The 16,978-nt window shown below is 35.2% G+C and overlaps 1 pseudogene; it reads right to left on the bottom strand.

Moving 5' to 3' along the window:
- The window catches only part of LOC150029006 (uncharacterized), a 41,032-nt pseudogene extending 24,683 nt beyond the window's left edge, over positions 1-16,349 (bottom strand).
- Between the last annotated feature and the right edge of the window lie 629 nt (positions 16,350-16,978).

The following is a 16,978-nucleotide window of genomic DNA, read 5'->3' as shown; positions in this document are numbered from 1 at the left end:
ATTCCTAAATAGGATACTCTGTTTTTTTACAAACGTGCTACTATTTTCATTTTACTGCAATTAATTGGCTCACTGGAAATTTGTGAAAATTTGGATTTACATTCTTCATAGTGTTACAAAAACATAGAAAAAAGAATTACTCAAAAATTCCAAGTACACAAAAAATGATAAATAAAATACGAAAAGTGTACAATACTGCCGAAAAGAATACGGTAATTGGGCAGCAATTTTGAAAATTTTATTTCTCTCAATTGGCTTACTGTTTTTACCTCATTCCAGTGCCATTATTGAGTTAAGACATTGACGTTTCTGTGGTTAATTTTTCACATTCCAGTTCGCTTTCAATCATTCCAGTTAAATCTGTAAACATAGCACAGTTTGCATTTTAAAAAAAAATTTCCAGTAGCTGTTTTCTGTTTTCTTCAATCTACTCTAGCACTTTTCTTTAGGACTCTTTTGGTGTGCCTACTTTTCTCATTGAGTTCCTTATTTTCTTGCTTGTCTTTTGTTCATTAATCTTTGAGTTTGTCATACATCTAAGTATTCCTTTTGTTCTAACCTTTTCTTGCTTATACTTTTTCTTGCTTGTCTTCTTTGTTTCTCTAGTTGTTGTGGTGATATTGTTCCTTGATTAAGTGTGGTTTGCTTTGGCATATTTCACTTGAAGCTACTCCATTCCACAAGAAAGGCTTGGTTGAGGACAGAATATTTTCTTGGAGTGGTTTGAGTGCTTTCTTGGGCATTTTCCAGCAACCTATATTTCACTTTTAATTGTCTAACAAGTTTCTTTCCCTGTTTTGTTTTCTGTTTTTTTTTTGTATTTTCTGCTCATGGCTCAATTTTCTAGTGGAGAGTCCTCCAAACCGTGTTCACCACAAAAGGCAGCCCTTTATGAAGACTTAAAGAATGCCAAGCAATCCAATGCTCACTATCTTGAGGTGATAAGGAAGATGGAAGCACGGCTCCAAAGTTTGGAGTTAAACCGAGAAGAAATACATCAAAACCGTGAGAGAAGAACTCCTCCTCCTATTCGGCATTCTTCAAGGCACTCCCATTCTTCTCATGGTTATTATGAAGACAATCCAAGACCAAGACATCATCACCATGAAGAGAGGCGCCAACATGTGGCTGGCCCTTGTTCTCCTAATGTAAAACTTCCTAGTTTTAGTGGTGAAAGTGATCCCAATGTATACTTAGGATGGGAGGTTAAGGTTGACCAAATTTTTGATGTAAATGGGGTTAGGGATGAGCATAGGGTTAAGTTAGCTTCTTTAAAATTTTTGGACTATGCCATGCAATGGTGGCATCAATACCTCATGGACATTGACCTACACAAGAGGTCGCCCGTGGTCTCTTGGAACGATTTGAAAGCATGTTTACGCGCTAGATTCGTACCACCACACTTTAGGAAAGACCTTATGTTGAAACTCCAACGGTTTCATCAAGGCGCGCTAAGTGTGGATGATTACTTTAAACAACTAGACACGCTTTTAATTCGAGTTAATATGGATGAGAGTGATGAAGCTAAGATAGCTAGGTTTGTGAGTGGCCTTCGAAGGGACATTCAAGACGTGGTAGAGTTACAAGAATATTCTTCTTTGGAAAATGTGGTGCACCTTGCTAGCAAAATTGAAAATCAACTTGCAAGAAAAAATGCTTTCAAAAATTCTTCTAAGGATAACTACTACCACTCTTCTTGGAAAAATAAAAATAACTCTTTTTCAAATATCCCTTCTAAGGACTCTACTTTCAAACCTAGAGAGTCTAAGCCTTCCACTTCCAATTCTAGGCTCTAAATCACCACCTAAATCGTCTAGTAAGAAGTGTTTTAAATGCTTAAGCTATGGACATATTGCTTCTAATTGCCCTTCTAAACGAGCTATGTATGTGCATGATGGGGTAGATAGTAGTGAGTGATGAGAATCAAATAAAGGAGGCTTTTATTAATGGAGGAAGAGGACATCCACCCTCACATTTGAAGTTCTTCCTTCTAGTCTTCTCAAAATTAAAAGAAGACATAAAATAAAGATGAGGCCCAAGCCCAAAGCCCAAGCCCAAGCCCAAGAAGGCCAAAGCCCAAAGAGCCCAAGTCCATCCCATGAGGGGCAAGGCCAAGCTTTGAAATACTCTTGTATAGTTTTAGGAGGTGTGGTTATTAAATAAAGGAGTGTGAAAATGTAAAATAAAGTCACATTACCCATGTGACTTAGGAGAGTGGTGTATGTGTAGTTTTTGGGAGGTGTCATAGTAGAAAAAGGTCACACCTCCCATGTGACTTGTTTTTGGTGGGAATTTCAAATGAGTTTATTTGAAATTTCCCACCTATTTTTCAGCACCTTAGGCTATAAATAGAGGTGCTTCCTTTGTAAAATTCAGATTTGAATTTTATCTAAAGAAACTATACTCAAAATTGGAGTGAGCATTTGGAGAGCTTTGAGCTTCTTCTCTAGTCTTATCTTGAAGGACCATGGTTTCCTCAAGTGGCGGCTTCCACACTCATCTAGGAGCATCCATTCTTCTAGTGGCGTGATCATCCAACCATTCCTCCATCTTCATGAGCATTCTCTTCTCCTTCCTTTCTTCTTCTTCAATTTGTTCATGTAGCCTTGAGTTTTGAGTTGTTTTTGTTTTGGTTCCTTTAATTTTCCAGCACCTATTTTCTGTTTGCTTCTTAATTCTGTTCGGTACTTTTGTTTTTAATTCAATTCTGTTCGGTCTCTTCTTTTCATTCTCCTTTGTTGATTCAATTTGACAATATTTGGTTCATCCAAATGAGTTTGGGATTTGGTACTTGTTATTGGTGAGTTCTTGATTTTAGAACCATGATCCAACTTCTAAGAAAGTGCCTCTATATTTTCCAGCTCAAGGTGATTCCTCAAAGTGTCAAGAATCTTGTTCTATGTGGCTATTGGAATCACATCATGTGGTATCATGAGTCTTAGGTTCATTCTTGTTTAATTGTTGAGTTGTGTGCACTTTATTTCAAGAGCTTTTTAATTTCTTGCAATTTAAGTTTCTGTTTTTGCATTTTTAATTGAGTATTCTTGCTGTTTTTTTTCTTTTGCTCCAAGTGTTTGTGGAAAGGTTTATAGCACTCATAATTCTTATGAGTATGGTTGCTCTTTTGGAATGGCATTATCCTTCCTAGAGTTTACCTTAAGCTTCCTTTCACTTGTTACAATTTGTGTTGTGTCTTTTAATTTTTGAATCTTGTCAAGTTTTGTCTTAGTCATGTTATTCCATATATGTCATTACATCTAGTAGTACTTTTATTGTTTTGATTGTTTCTTGCTTTAGTGTCATATAATTTTCTGAATTGATGTTGATCCTTTGTGCATTTTCTTTTTAGAATTGAGTTCATACTTGTATTCTAGACCTATACAAGTTCCAATACATCATTTTCTATTATGTCTTTGCTAGTTCATCATTCTGTTTTTTATTCCTATTAGGATTCCTCTGTTTCTGAAAAAAGTGCTTACTGTTTTTCCTTATTGCAACTGATTTACGTACTGTAAAATTCTGAAATTCTGGATTTGAGATATTCAAAGTGTTAGAAAAGAATAGAAAAAAGAATCATTCAAAAATATGAAGTACACAAAAAATGATAAATAAAATAAAAAAAGTGTACATTCCTGCCGAAAAAAAAATACGGTAATCTGGCAGTGATTTTAAAAAATTTATTTCTCTCAATTGGCTTACTGTTTTTAATTGATTCCAGTGCCATTTTTGAGTTAACATCTTGAAGTTTCTGTGGTAAAAATTTCATAATCCAGTTCGCTCTACAACGTTCCAGTTAAATCAGTGAATATCAAACACAGTTTGCATAAAAAAAAAAAAAAAATTTCCAGTAGCTAATTTTTTGTTTTCTTCATCTACTCTAGTGCTTTTCCTTAAGTATTCTTTTGTGTGCCTACTTTTCTCATTGAGTTCTTTATTTTCTTGATTGTCTTTCATTCTTACTCTTTGAGTTTGTCTTACATATAGTATTCCTTTTGCAATTACCTTTCCTTGCTTATACCTTTTCTTGTTTGTCTTTATTGTTTCTTTGGTTTTGTGGTGGTTTGCTCTTAAGATTGGTGTGCTTGCTTTGACATATTTCATTTGAGGATTCCAAGGCCTCAAGATCAGATTGGAGCAAGAGCATTATTTCTTTGAGAGTGATATCTTTTTCAGCCTTAAATTCACTTCGGCAGTTTCAATTGCAAAGCTCACTGTTTTTGCTAATTTTTAACTTGTTTGCTGTTTTTGTGTGTTTGCTGTTTTTTTATTTGCAAAATGGCTGGCTATTCAAGTGGTGCATCTTACAAACAGCATTCTCCTTCCAAAGCTTCAGTCCTTGGTGAAGAAGAACATAGAAGAAGGAGGCATCACCATCATTCTCATGAAGAGAGCTATAACCGTGACCAAAGATATCACCAAGTGTTCAACATTGCTTGTAAAAAAGTCCCTAGTTTTAATGGTGATAGTGATCCTAATGTGTATTTAGAATGGGAGACTAAGGTTGACCATTATTTTCATGTGTATAAGGTCCAAGATGACGATAAACTTAGGATAGTTTCTTCATCCTTTTTGGGCTATGCCAAAGAATGGTGGCATAAAATTGTAATGGACATTATATATCGCAAGAAACCTCCCGTGGTTTCTTGGAATGCTTTGAAAGAGTGTATGCGCGCGAGGTTTGTTCCTCCTTCTAGGAAGGAACACTTGTTGAAGTTCCAAAGGCTTCCTCAAGGACATAGGATGGTAGATGAATACTTTAAAGATTTTGAAACAACTTTGACTAAAATGAATATGCATGCTAATGAAGAGTCAAAGATTAAATGGTTTGTACGTGGTTTGAGAAGAGATATTAGAGACTTTGTAGAATTAAAAGAATATTCTTCTTTAAAGAGAGTGTTTCACAAAGCCATCAAGGTAGAATCATATCTTTTGAAAAAAACTTGCAAAAATACTCATGATGATGATTTGTACAACTCTTCTAGGAAGGATGCAAACAAAATTTCTACTCAAATTTCTCCTTCCACTTTTTCCAAACAAACCATGTTTCCAAAAAAAGTTTCTACTACAAATCCTTCTACTCCTAAATCACCTACCAAAACTTCAAATATCAAATGTTTTAAATGTTTAGGTTTTGGGCACATCGCTCTTCATTGTCCACAAAAGCAAATCTTAAAGATAAAGAAGGTAAAACAAGACCTAACTCACCCACTTCCCACAAGTAAAAATGAAAAAGACAAAGAAGGCCAAGTTGACATGGATCTAATCCTTTCACCTCCAAGGTGTTTTCCTTCCTTATCTTTTTCCTTACCCAAGGTTCCTATTTCACCACCATCTTGGTTAAAAACTGTTAGGGATAATTTGTTCATACCTCCTAATGGTTGTCACCATTTAAGAGGTCTTTTTCCAAAACATCACATCATTCCCAAACAAATTTTACCAACTTGGTCGATTAATAGAACCTCCTTTTCTGAAATCCCATTATTTAAAAATACTAAGTCATGTTTACATTTTTCTTCCACTTTTAATTGTAAAACTAAACTGACTTTGTTATATGCAGGGATTCAGAATTCGTGGACGAATTCTCTCCAACTCGAGGAGTATGATGAGAATCAAATAAAGGAGGCTTTTATTAATGGAGGAAGAGGACATCCACCCTCACATTTGAAGTTCTTCCTTCTAGTCTTCTCAAAATTAAAAGAAGACATAAAATAAAGATGAGGCCCAAGCCCAAAGCCCAAGCCCAAGCCCAAGAAGGCCAAAGCCCAAAGAGCCCAAGTCCATCCCATGAGGGGCAAGGCCAAGCTTTGAAATACTCTTGTATAGTTTTAGGAGGTGTGGTTATTAAATAAAGGAGTGTGAAAATGTAAAATAAAGTCACATTACCCATGTGACTTAGGAGAGTGGTGTATGTGTAGTTTTTGGGAGGTGTCATAGTAGAAAAAGGTCACACCTCCCATGTGACTTGTTTTTGGTGGGAATTTCAAATGAGTTTATTTGAAATTTCCCACCTATTTTTCAGCACCTTAGGCTATAAATAGAGGTGCTTCCTTTGTAAAATTCAGATTTGAATTTTATCTAAAGAAACTATACTCAAAATTGGAGTGAGCATTTGGAGAGCTTTGAGCTTCTTCTCTAGTCTTATCTTGAAGGACCATGGTTTCCTCAAGTGGCGGCTTCCACACTCATCTAGGAGCATCCATTCTTCTAGTGGCGTGATCATCCAACCATTCCTCCATCTTCATGAGCATTCTCTTCTCCTTCCTTTCTTCTTCTTCAATTTGTTCATGTAGCCTTGAGTTTTGAGTTGTTTTTGTTTTGGTTCCTTTAATTTTCCAGCACCTATTTTCTGTTTGCTTCTTAATTCTGTTCGGTACTTTTGTTTTTAATTCAATTCTGTTCGGTCTCTTCTTTTCATTCTCCTTTGTTGATTCAATTTGACAATATTTGGTTCATCCAAATGAGTTTGGGATTTGGTACTTGTTATTGGTGAGTTCTTGATTTTAGAACCATGATCCAACTTCTAAGAAAGTGCCTCTATATTTTCCAGCTCAAGGTGATTCCTCAAAGTGTCAAGAATCTTGTTCTATGTGGCTATTGGAATCACATCAGTGAGCATGGGTCCGAATCTTCTAGACATTCCTCACCTTCTAGATCCCCAAGTGAGAGTGAAAGTGAAAGCCCACATGAGGGTGACCTATTAGTAATAAGACGCATGCTTGGACAAGTGTTAAAACCTTTTGATGAAACTCAAAGAGAAAATATTTTTCATTCAAGGTGTCTTATTAATGATAGAGTATGCTCTTTGATTGTGGATGGGGGGAGTTGTGCAAATGTGGCAAGCGCAAGAGTGGTAGACAAACTTGGATTGCCTACCATCTCTCATGCCAAGCCCTACAAGTTACAATGGTTGAGTGAGGTGGGTGAGATAGTAGTGAACAAACAAGTCCTCATTACATTTTCCATTGGCAAATATTAAGATGAGGTCTTGTGTGATGTTGTTCCAATGGAAGCTACTCATATACTTTTAGGTAGGCCATGGCAATTTGATAGAAAAAAATTTCATGATGGCTTTACCAACAAAATTTCTTTTAACTTCCATGGACACAAAGTCATTCTTAAGTCTCTCTCTCCAAAGGAAGTACATGAGGACCAAATCAAAATGAGAGAAAAGAGAGAGAAAGAAAAAGATATAAAAAAATTCCAAGAGAAGCCTTCTCATATCTTCCCAACAAGTTAAAAAGGCAATAGTTACTCACAAGCCTATTTTTTTAGCTATTCCTAGACCTAGTGAATATGAGTCGGCTATGGATAGTCCCACATGTTTGGACCATTTGGTAAAGGAATATGAAGATGTGTTTCAAGATCCTCCTAAAGGCTTACCACCTCTAAGAGGGATTGAACACCAAATAGACTTCATGCCCGGGGTTTCTTTACCAAATCGCCCTGCATATAGGACCAATCCCTAAGAGACCAAAGAAATTCAAAGACAAGTTGAGGATTTATTAGCTAAGGGGTGGGTACAAGATAGCATGAGCCCATGTGTTATGCATGTCATACTTGTCCCTAAAAAGGATGGGACATGGAGGATGTGTACAGATTGTCGCGCTATAAATAACATCACCATCAAATATAGGCATCCCATTCCTAGGTTAGATGACTTGTTGGATGAATTACATGGGTCTAAAATATTTTCCAAAATTGATCTTAAGAGTGGTTACAATCAAATTCGAATTAAACATGGTGATGAATGGAAAACCGCTTTTAAGACCAAATTTGGTTTATATTAGTGGTTGGTCATGCCTTTTGGCTTGACTAATGCTTCTAGTACCTTCATGCGACTCATGCATCATGTTTTAAGAGCATTCATTGGCAAGTTTGTTGTGGTTTACTTTGATGATATTCTTATATATAGCTTGTCTTTAGAAGATCATGAGTCACATGTTAGACAAGTTTTAGAAACCCTTAGGAAGGAGAAATTGTATGCTAATCATGCTAAATGTTTCTTTGCATTAGATCATATAGACTTCCTAGGGTTTGTGGTTAGTCATAAAGGGGTGCATGTAGATCAAACAAAAGTTGCAGCAATTCAACATTGGCCTACACCCACCAATGTCAATGAAGTACGAAGTTTTCATGGACTTGCTAGTTTTTATAGGCGGTTTGTGAAAGACTTTAGTACAATTGTCGCACCTTTAAATGTCATAGTAAAGAAGGATGTGGTTTTTAAGTGGGGACAAAAGCAAGAAAACGCTTTCCAAACTTTGAAAGATAAATTAACTAAAGCCCCCATTCTAGCCCTTCCTAACTTTGCTAAGACATTTGAAATAGAGTGTGATGCCTCTAATATAGGCATTGGGGCCGTCCTCCTTCAAGAAGGACACCCCATAGCTTATTTTAGTGAGAAACTCAAAGGGAGTCATCTCAATTACTCCACTTATGATAAAGAACTTTATGCTCTTGTTAGAGCTTTGCAAAATTGGCAACATTATCTTTTTCCAAAGGAATTTGTGATCCATAGTGATCATGAGTCCCTTAAATATTTGAAAAGCCAAAGCAAGCTTAATAAGAGACATGCTAAGTGGGTGGAGTTTATTGAGCAATTTCCTTATGTGATCAAACATAAACAAGGTAAAATTAATGTGGTTGCCGATGCTCTTTCAAGAAGGTATACCTTGTTAAATGTTTTGAATGTTCAATATTTAGGATTTGATCACATAAAGGACCTTTACCATGATGACTTAGATTTCTCTTTAATCTATCAAGAGTGTTCCAAGGAAGGTCACAAAAACTTTTTCTTACATAATGGTTTTCTTTTCAAAGGAAAAAGACTTTGTGTTCCCCAAGGATCCATAAGACAATCTCTTGTTAGAGAGGCTCGTGAGGGTGGGCTTATGGGACATTTTGGGGTAGCTAAGACCTTAGAAACATTTCTTTTGGCCTCACATGCGCAAATCCGTACATACCTTCTGTGATAGATGTATAGCATGTAGGAAGGCTAAATCTAAGGTCCAACCCCATGGTTTATATACCCCTCTTCCTATCCCTACAATGCCTTGGGTGGATATTTCTATGGATTTTATCTTAGGACTACCCAAGACATCGAAGGGTAAGGATTCCATCTTTGTGGTAGTGGACCGTTTTTCTAAAATGGCTCATTTTATTCCATGCCACAAAGTGGATGATGCATGCCATATTGCAAATCTCTTCTTCAAGGAAGTTGATCGTTTGCATGGACTTCCTAGAAGTATAGTATCCGATAGGGATTCTAAGTTCTTAAGTCACTTTTGGAGGACCTTATGGGGAAACTTGGCACAAAACTTCTGTTTTCTACTACTTGTCACCCCCAAACTGATGGTCAAACCGAAGTGGTTAATAGAACCTTGGGTCAATTATTGAGATGATTTATTTCCGGGAATCCAAGGGCTTGGGAGGATTTACTACCTCATGTTGAATTTGCCTATAATAGGGTAGTAAATTCCACCACTAACCATTCTCCTTTTGAGGTTGTTTATGGGTTTAATCCCCTCACTCCTCTAGATCTTCTTCCCATTCCTGTACTTGATGAGGTTCTATGCAAAGACGGTTTTGAAAAGGCTTCTTTTATTAAAGATTTGCATACCCGCATCAAGTTACAAATTGAGAAGAAAGTTGGTAAGTATGCTGACACTGCCAACCAAAGGAGAAAGGCATTAATCTTTGAGCCCGGTGAATGGGTTTGGCTTCATTTGAGAAAGGATAGATTTGCTTCTCTAAGGAAGTCCAAACTTATGCCTCGTGGTGATGGCCCTTTCCAAGTCATCAAGAGGATTAATGATAATGCCTATGAGTTAGATATGCCCCCTACTTATCTTGGTAGTAATTCTTTCAATATTACTGATCTCACTCCTTTTGCTGCAGGTTTCCCAAATTCGTGGACGAATTCTCTCCAACCCGGGGAGTATGATGGAAACCAAGTAGAGGATGCTCAAGCCCATGAAGCCCAAGCCCAACAAGGGGCCCAAGCCCAACAAGGGGTCCAAGCCCAACAAGGGGCCCAAGCCCAACGAATTACTAGGAGCATGGCAAGAGCTTTGGGACAAGAGTATAATAAGATGGCTCTTCTTATTTCTTTTATAGAATAGGGTTGCGGATGTAATAAATAGGTGTAAGTAGTAAGGGAGGTTGGGGGGAGTGTAGATAGGAGTTAGGAGGTGCCAAACTAGGAAGGAAAGTCACACTTCCTTCATTGTCTAGTTGGCGCCGAATTTCATCAGCATTTGAGGTTCATTTAGCTTGCATTTCAGCACCTCATAGGCTATAAATAAGGTGCTTCTCTTTGTATTTTTCAGATTGGAATTTTATAGTAGAGAGACTATACTCAAATTTGGAGAGAAATTGTGAGTCTTGGGTCTTCTTCTTCCTTTGCCTTATCTTGTGAGCAATGGTGAGCTTCAAGTGGCGGCACTCCATCACTTATCTTGGAACAAGGAACCAAGTGGCGTGAATGGCTTCTCCAATTCTCAAAATCCAGCAAGCTTCTTCTATAAGTGTTCTTCTTCCTTTTCTTCAATTTTTGTTCGGTAGTTTTTAAGTTCTTAGTCTTTCCTTTCATTTGCACCGTTTAAATTTGTGTTTCCAGCTTTGTTTCTTTGATTCTGTTCGGTTCAGTAGCTTAGCATTTCAATTCGGTCCAGCTTTTCAATTCTTGTTCTTCATTCCTTGTGTTTGATTCCATTTGACAATATATGGACTTCCATATGAGCTTTGGTTTGGTGCAAAGTCTTGGTGAGTTCTTGAATTAGAACATTGATCCAATTCTAAGTAAAGTGCCATTTCATGACCAACTCAAGTTGCTCCTAAGAATGTCAAAGAATCATGTATTCTTGCTATTGCATTCACATCATAAGGACAAACCCAATCTCTGGTTAATTGGCGGCAACAACAAAGATGAAGGCTCCAGCAGCGATTCCGGCAGCGTCTCCAGCGGAGGCTCCAACGAAGGCTCCAGCGAGATTCCAACGAAGGCTCCGGCGAGATTCTGGCGACGGCTCCAGCGAGGGTCTGGTGGTGGTCCGACGAGGGTCTAGCGGCGACTCCGACGAGGTAGTGGCAACTCCGGCGAGACAGTGGGGCGGTGGCTGGAAAGTTCCAATGAATAGTGGGTTCACCAATAAAAATTGAACCCTAAACCCTAACCTTATGCTCTAGATACCATATTAAAGGAAAAGAAAGAATAGGGTAAATCACTTGTGTATATTGAACACATAGGGTTATGTTTATATAGGAAAAGAAACATATGGGCTAAGCCCATTACATAAATATGAGATATCTAAGAATATCTATAATATCTCATAATATCAAATAATATCTAATTATATCTAATAATATCTAATAATATCTAACATAATGTATTACCTTGAATTTAAAGAATGAGTCAAACAATGAAGAGATGTGTTAATCTTAGTCCAACAATCAATTAATGTTGACTTTATTACCTCTAAAAATGATGAATGTTTAGCTTTTGTCTTCCTTTCATTTTGGTATATGATGTTTTTCACATTTTCAATCATTGAATCTCACATTTCATATTATACATACCCCCAATTACGACCGGATACATTCAGACTTGGTCGTAATTGGGGTTATGTACATAAGTCCCCCCAACTCGGAATCCAAGAAGATGTACAGGTGGATTAATTTTAATGATGAATGAGTTCAACTTGAAATCGTTTGGATTTGGTTTTTTAGTTATGCTCGTGGTTGAACATGCTTCGTTCTTGATTGAACTTGCATTATTTTGCTTTGCTCTTGGTTGAGCGTGTTGTCGTGCTCTTGGTTGAACATTTCTAGTTCTTGATTGAACTTATATTATTTTTGCTTCGCTCTTGGTTGAACGAGTTGTTGTACTCTTGGTTGAGCGTTTTTAGTTCTTGATTTGAGTTTTCTATGGGGACCCTCCGGGATTCGGCGGTATGCTCCAAATGTTGTTGGACACCCTAAGTGGCGTTGTTGTTATCCCTACGAGATACCTGATAATGCAGTACCAGTAATTTTGTCATGTGTTGCTCTCTTAGGGATGCCAAATTTCGTTCCATTTTTTCCCGCATTTGGCCCAAGGCGTCTCTCACAGTTCTAGGTAGGTCTTCCTCGTTTGTTTTGGGGGTCCCCTATCGGTTGATTTAAGTTTTCCTGTTGGATACTCATATTGAGAGTGTATGTCTGAATTTCTTACTGGTCTTGTGGTCCTGGGAAAAGTCTTACCAGGCCCCACGGTGGGCGTCAAATGTTCCTACCAAAAATGAACTCGGGGAAACTACACGTTTAATATTATATTTAAGACACATAAATCAAACTATAAATCGGTTATAGGTTACTAGCGATTATAGTTACTATTATAAAATCCATTTATATCTCATGATAACCATTCAATGTTCTTCTTAATGGTCTAAGTCCAACAAGACCTATAAATAGGCGATGGCTATCTCTGTAAGGGAACACTAAACTTTATTCTATACTTTTACTCTTAGCTCTTTGTTAAGAATTTATCATCATCTTTGTATTCCTACTGACTTACGCATCGGAGAGTCTTTTTGCAGGTGCACCTCCCTCCCTCTTCAGAGACCAACTGAAAGCTCGTTCCCTGATGAACACGCAGTCCTCACCGATTTGCACTCCCCGAGTTCATTTTTGGTAGGAACACATATACTAAGTGAAAAGAGTAGCCATATTTGTATTTTTTTTAGAACGTCATAAATAGGGGCAATAAAAGTAAAAGCAAGTATATAATCAACCTTCATCCACCAATTATCACTCAACAAATTTTCTTTCACAAGTTTTGCATTATCCACGTTATCCTCTTTGTAAGAAGACCATTCATCACTAATAACCATCTCTTTGAGTCCTTTTTTCAAACTTTTAAACCTTTTAAGCATGACTATGGTTCAAGCAAATCTTGTTGGAGTAATAGAAAGCAACTTCAATAAGTTGAAGTTATTGAACATTGATAATTTCATAGAGTGCCCCACAATAAAGTTTTTAAGAAAGGTAGCATCATCATCAATTTGTGATATCCAAGAACATTGATGATAAATATCACTATTTCTTTTAGTATTTTTTGTTGCACAAATATTTTTCAATGCAAGATTCAAGGTGTGCACTACACAAGGAGCCCTATAGATTGAAGGAAATTTTAATTCTATGAGCACACCCGTTGCCTTACATACAACTGCATTATTAATTATAATTTATACCACATTGTACGATCCAAGCTCCATAATTACATCTCATGTGTTTAGTGATAAAATCTTTGTGCTTTATCTCACCAGATCCATATATTGACTTCAAAAACATTGGTCCACTCTCAATGATAGCCATAAAATTGATAAGTGGTCTTCTTTGAGGATGACTCCACCCATCACTAACAATTGTTACACCTTTCTGATTCCATGAGTTTCGTATAGGTTGCAAAAGACTTTCTACATGACTTATTTCCTTTGAAAGTAAAGGACCTCTCAGTTTATTATATGTTGGCGTTACATATCCACTAAGATTATAAGTATTAACTACATAAGAAAATGCACTTTTATAATAAGGACTTCTTGCTAAATTAAATGGTAGTCCTGAAAAATAAAACATCCTCGCGATTTCACAATCAAGAGTATCTCGCTTGCATATTGAAAGCAACTTGTAAAGAACCTTTAAATTTTGGGTTAACATCATTGTTTTTCTTATTTCCTTTATCAGATACAGGTGGTAGAGGAACCTTTTTTTCATTTCAATTTCTCGATTTTCAATGTTGCTTCATTGTCTAATTTTTTAAACCCTCAACAAGTTTTGAAGGAGTCACGTTTGAACAAATTCTAACTCCTGCTCCCATAAGTTTTAACAAATGAGCTCTTATTTGAGTGTAAAATCTATTGAACGAGAAATCACATAAACTACATTTCATATTATTTCCACCACGAAGATTTTTTCTTAACTTTGAAACATATCTTCATAAATGTTTTTTTTCATCATCTTGTTCGATAGCTTGATTAGGTATATTTATCGTAATTTCCTAACAAAAATAGATTAAATATAATAAATTTACTTAAATATAAAAATCAAATAAATTCATCTAATAGAAATAATTTATGAATAAAAAAATAAAACATGTAGCAAATTAAAAATTAATTATAGTATAATATATTATATTTTTTTAATTTTTCTTACCGGGCTCAAGGTTGAGTCGTCCGAGGCGGTGAATCCAATGTGATCAGATAGACCAATCTGTCTCTTGACGGATTGTCAGGCTTTAACGATGAAACTGAGTGAAAGTCAACCTCTTCGATGTTAAAAATTAAGAGTGTAAGATATATGATTAAGAAGTAAATGCATTCAATATTATGTGAGTCAGAAGTACTCCCTTTTATTTATAGACTTGTATTTATCATTAATTGGTTATATTTAAATAACCATAACAATAATTATCATTAACCGGTTATATTTACATAACTATAAATATTTATTATTAAGTGATTATATTTACATAATCATAAAAATATTTATCATAACCATAAAAATTTATCATTAACTAGTTATATGTAGATAACCATACACATATTTATCATTAAGTAGTTATATTTACATAATCATCAAAATATTTATTAGTAATTGGTTGTATTTATATAACCATAAAAATATTTATATATTTTTTTAAGGTTATTTCAAACATTGTAATTAAATATAAAATATTGTTATTTATTTAACTTTATTTTATATTTTTTTAATTTTAATATGATTATTATAAAAATATTATTTTAATATTTTATTTTTTTTAAGTAAAAGTTTAATATTATTTTAAAATAATAATCTTTAATAAAACATTAATTTATTATTTAAAAATAGATTTAAATTATAAATAAATAATTTTGTGTTTTGTAATTTAAAATAAAGCAAAATAAAAATATAATATTTAAATTATAAAAAAAATACATAATATTATATAATTATATAGTAAATTGTATTTAAATATAAATTAAATAATATTACATCAAAAAAAAAAAACAATGTCATGTGTCAATCGAAAGTAATTAATGACACCACACTAAACCAATTCTTTTCATTTGAAAATAATGACACTGACGAATTCAAAATAACCTACATCTTCAAATAAAATATTCCATTTATTTTGGATTTTTTTTCATCTCTTCTTTCTCATAGTGTTTTCCTTCTTTGTCTTCTTCTTTCTTCTTCCACTGCAATACTTAAAAGTGTCCTCCGACTGCCCACAAAGTGGTGTTATAATTAGAGGCCTTAAATAAGAGGAAAGTGAATTATTTTTTAAAGATTTTCGCAAGTGTTGAAGGTAGAGTGAAAAGCTATGAAAAATCAATCAATTAAAAATCTGTTTAGCCAAATAGAAAACTGTTTTAAGTTTGATTCAGAAAATCAACCTGTTGTTTTCACGAAACAATCGGCTGTTTATACCAGCAGATTTGAAAACCAAAAATAAAAACAATTTAATGAGATAGAGAGATTCCCAAAAGATGTTTATACTGGTTCACTCTTAACCAAGAGCTACATCCAGTCCTCAGCTAACCACTGAAAATTCACTATGTAATCAATCCTAGATTACAAACACACACCAAAAGTGATGATCTTGAATCTCTCAAGAACACACACCACTCTTTGACAAACCACACAGTTTCCAAAAACACCTTTTAAAACTACACCACACCAGAACACACAAAAATAGAATGTTCAAGGAAGAAGGGAATAGAATACACTTGGGTGAATCAAAGATTAAAGTTTAGAATTACAAGACACAATCCTATTCCACACTTGAGATGATCCAAAAGCTCTTTGAAATCCTAAAAATTGTTTTTGATTGGTCTCTCTTAGTTAATACATAGGAGTGTAAAACAACCTTTTTATACTCCAATCAAATGGTCATAGCAGTTAATTCAAGAACCAAAAGTTGTTAGAATCATTTAAAATAGATTGGAAACTCTTAACAGAATTCTATTAAGTTTTTCATAAAAACAACCAGTTCAATTCTCAAAACAACTGGTTGAATCAGTTTGACAAAAAAGTCAAAACAAAGCCAAGCTTTTAAAACTCATTTTAAAAGTCACTAAGTGTCAAACAACCGATTGAACCGACATTTCAACTGGTTGAAAATTCACACTCTTTAGAAAACTCATCTTTACAAAAAGATTAAGATTCAATTAACCTTGGATCATCTTAAAGAGTGAATTAACAAATTCAAAGACTACTAGACACACACAACCAACAGCAAGGTCTTCAAGCATTCCTCTTGGATTTGGAGACATCAAAGCACCTTGTTCAACAACTGGGTCGTGATCAACCCACCTAAAAGTGTTTGACATCGTATCGTACACGTATCCGCCATGTGTCAATGCTCGGCATGTCTGAAGTGCAGAAGCGAAGATTATGAACCGTGTCTGAGCTTCATAGGCTTCAAGTTCCCTTCTATACACCTATTATCTACTATGACAACCTTAATACAATTTTACCTTATTACAATCTTGTTTTCTAGGACAAAACGTATGGAATTAGACATGTTATTTGTTAGTGAAAAAGGTGTTGAACAAATATTCTAACTAAACCCTTTTTTAGGACAAATTCATTGCTTTAAATACCAAACTAATTTGAGTAGTTTGGGAGATATAAGAGGATTATGGTTGTTTGAAAACCATTAACAGTTAGTTAGATCATAGTAATTCTACTATTGGCAGTGAGGCACGTAGTTCATACCTAACTTTCTAGCACTCCATCCTATCGACCTTCCACCTCAACGAATCAATCAAATCATGACCTTCCGATCTAATGATTAAAGTCATAAGAACGATTAAGATGGAAGGAACTTACTTATCCCTTGAAATCATAATTAAGGGGATATGAGCTTACATGGACCTAGGGTGGTCCTCTGTATAGGTAGGGTCCAAGACAAAAACTATAAATAGGTAGATGCTTGTGGGGTAAGAGGTTATGAACA

Source organism: Phaseolus vulgaris, chromosome 2, assembly GCF_051622355.1.
Source record: "Phaseolus vulgaris cultivar YP4 chromosome 2, ASM5162235v1, whole genome shotgun sequence".
Lineage (NCBI taxonomy): Eukaryota > Viridiplantae > Streptophyta > Magnoliopsida > Fabales > Fabaceae > Phaseolus > Phaseolus vulgaris.
This window is presented reverse-complemented; position numbering and strand designations above follow the sequence as displayed.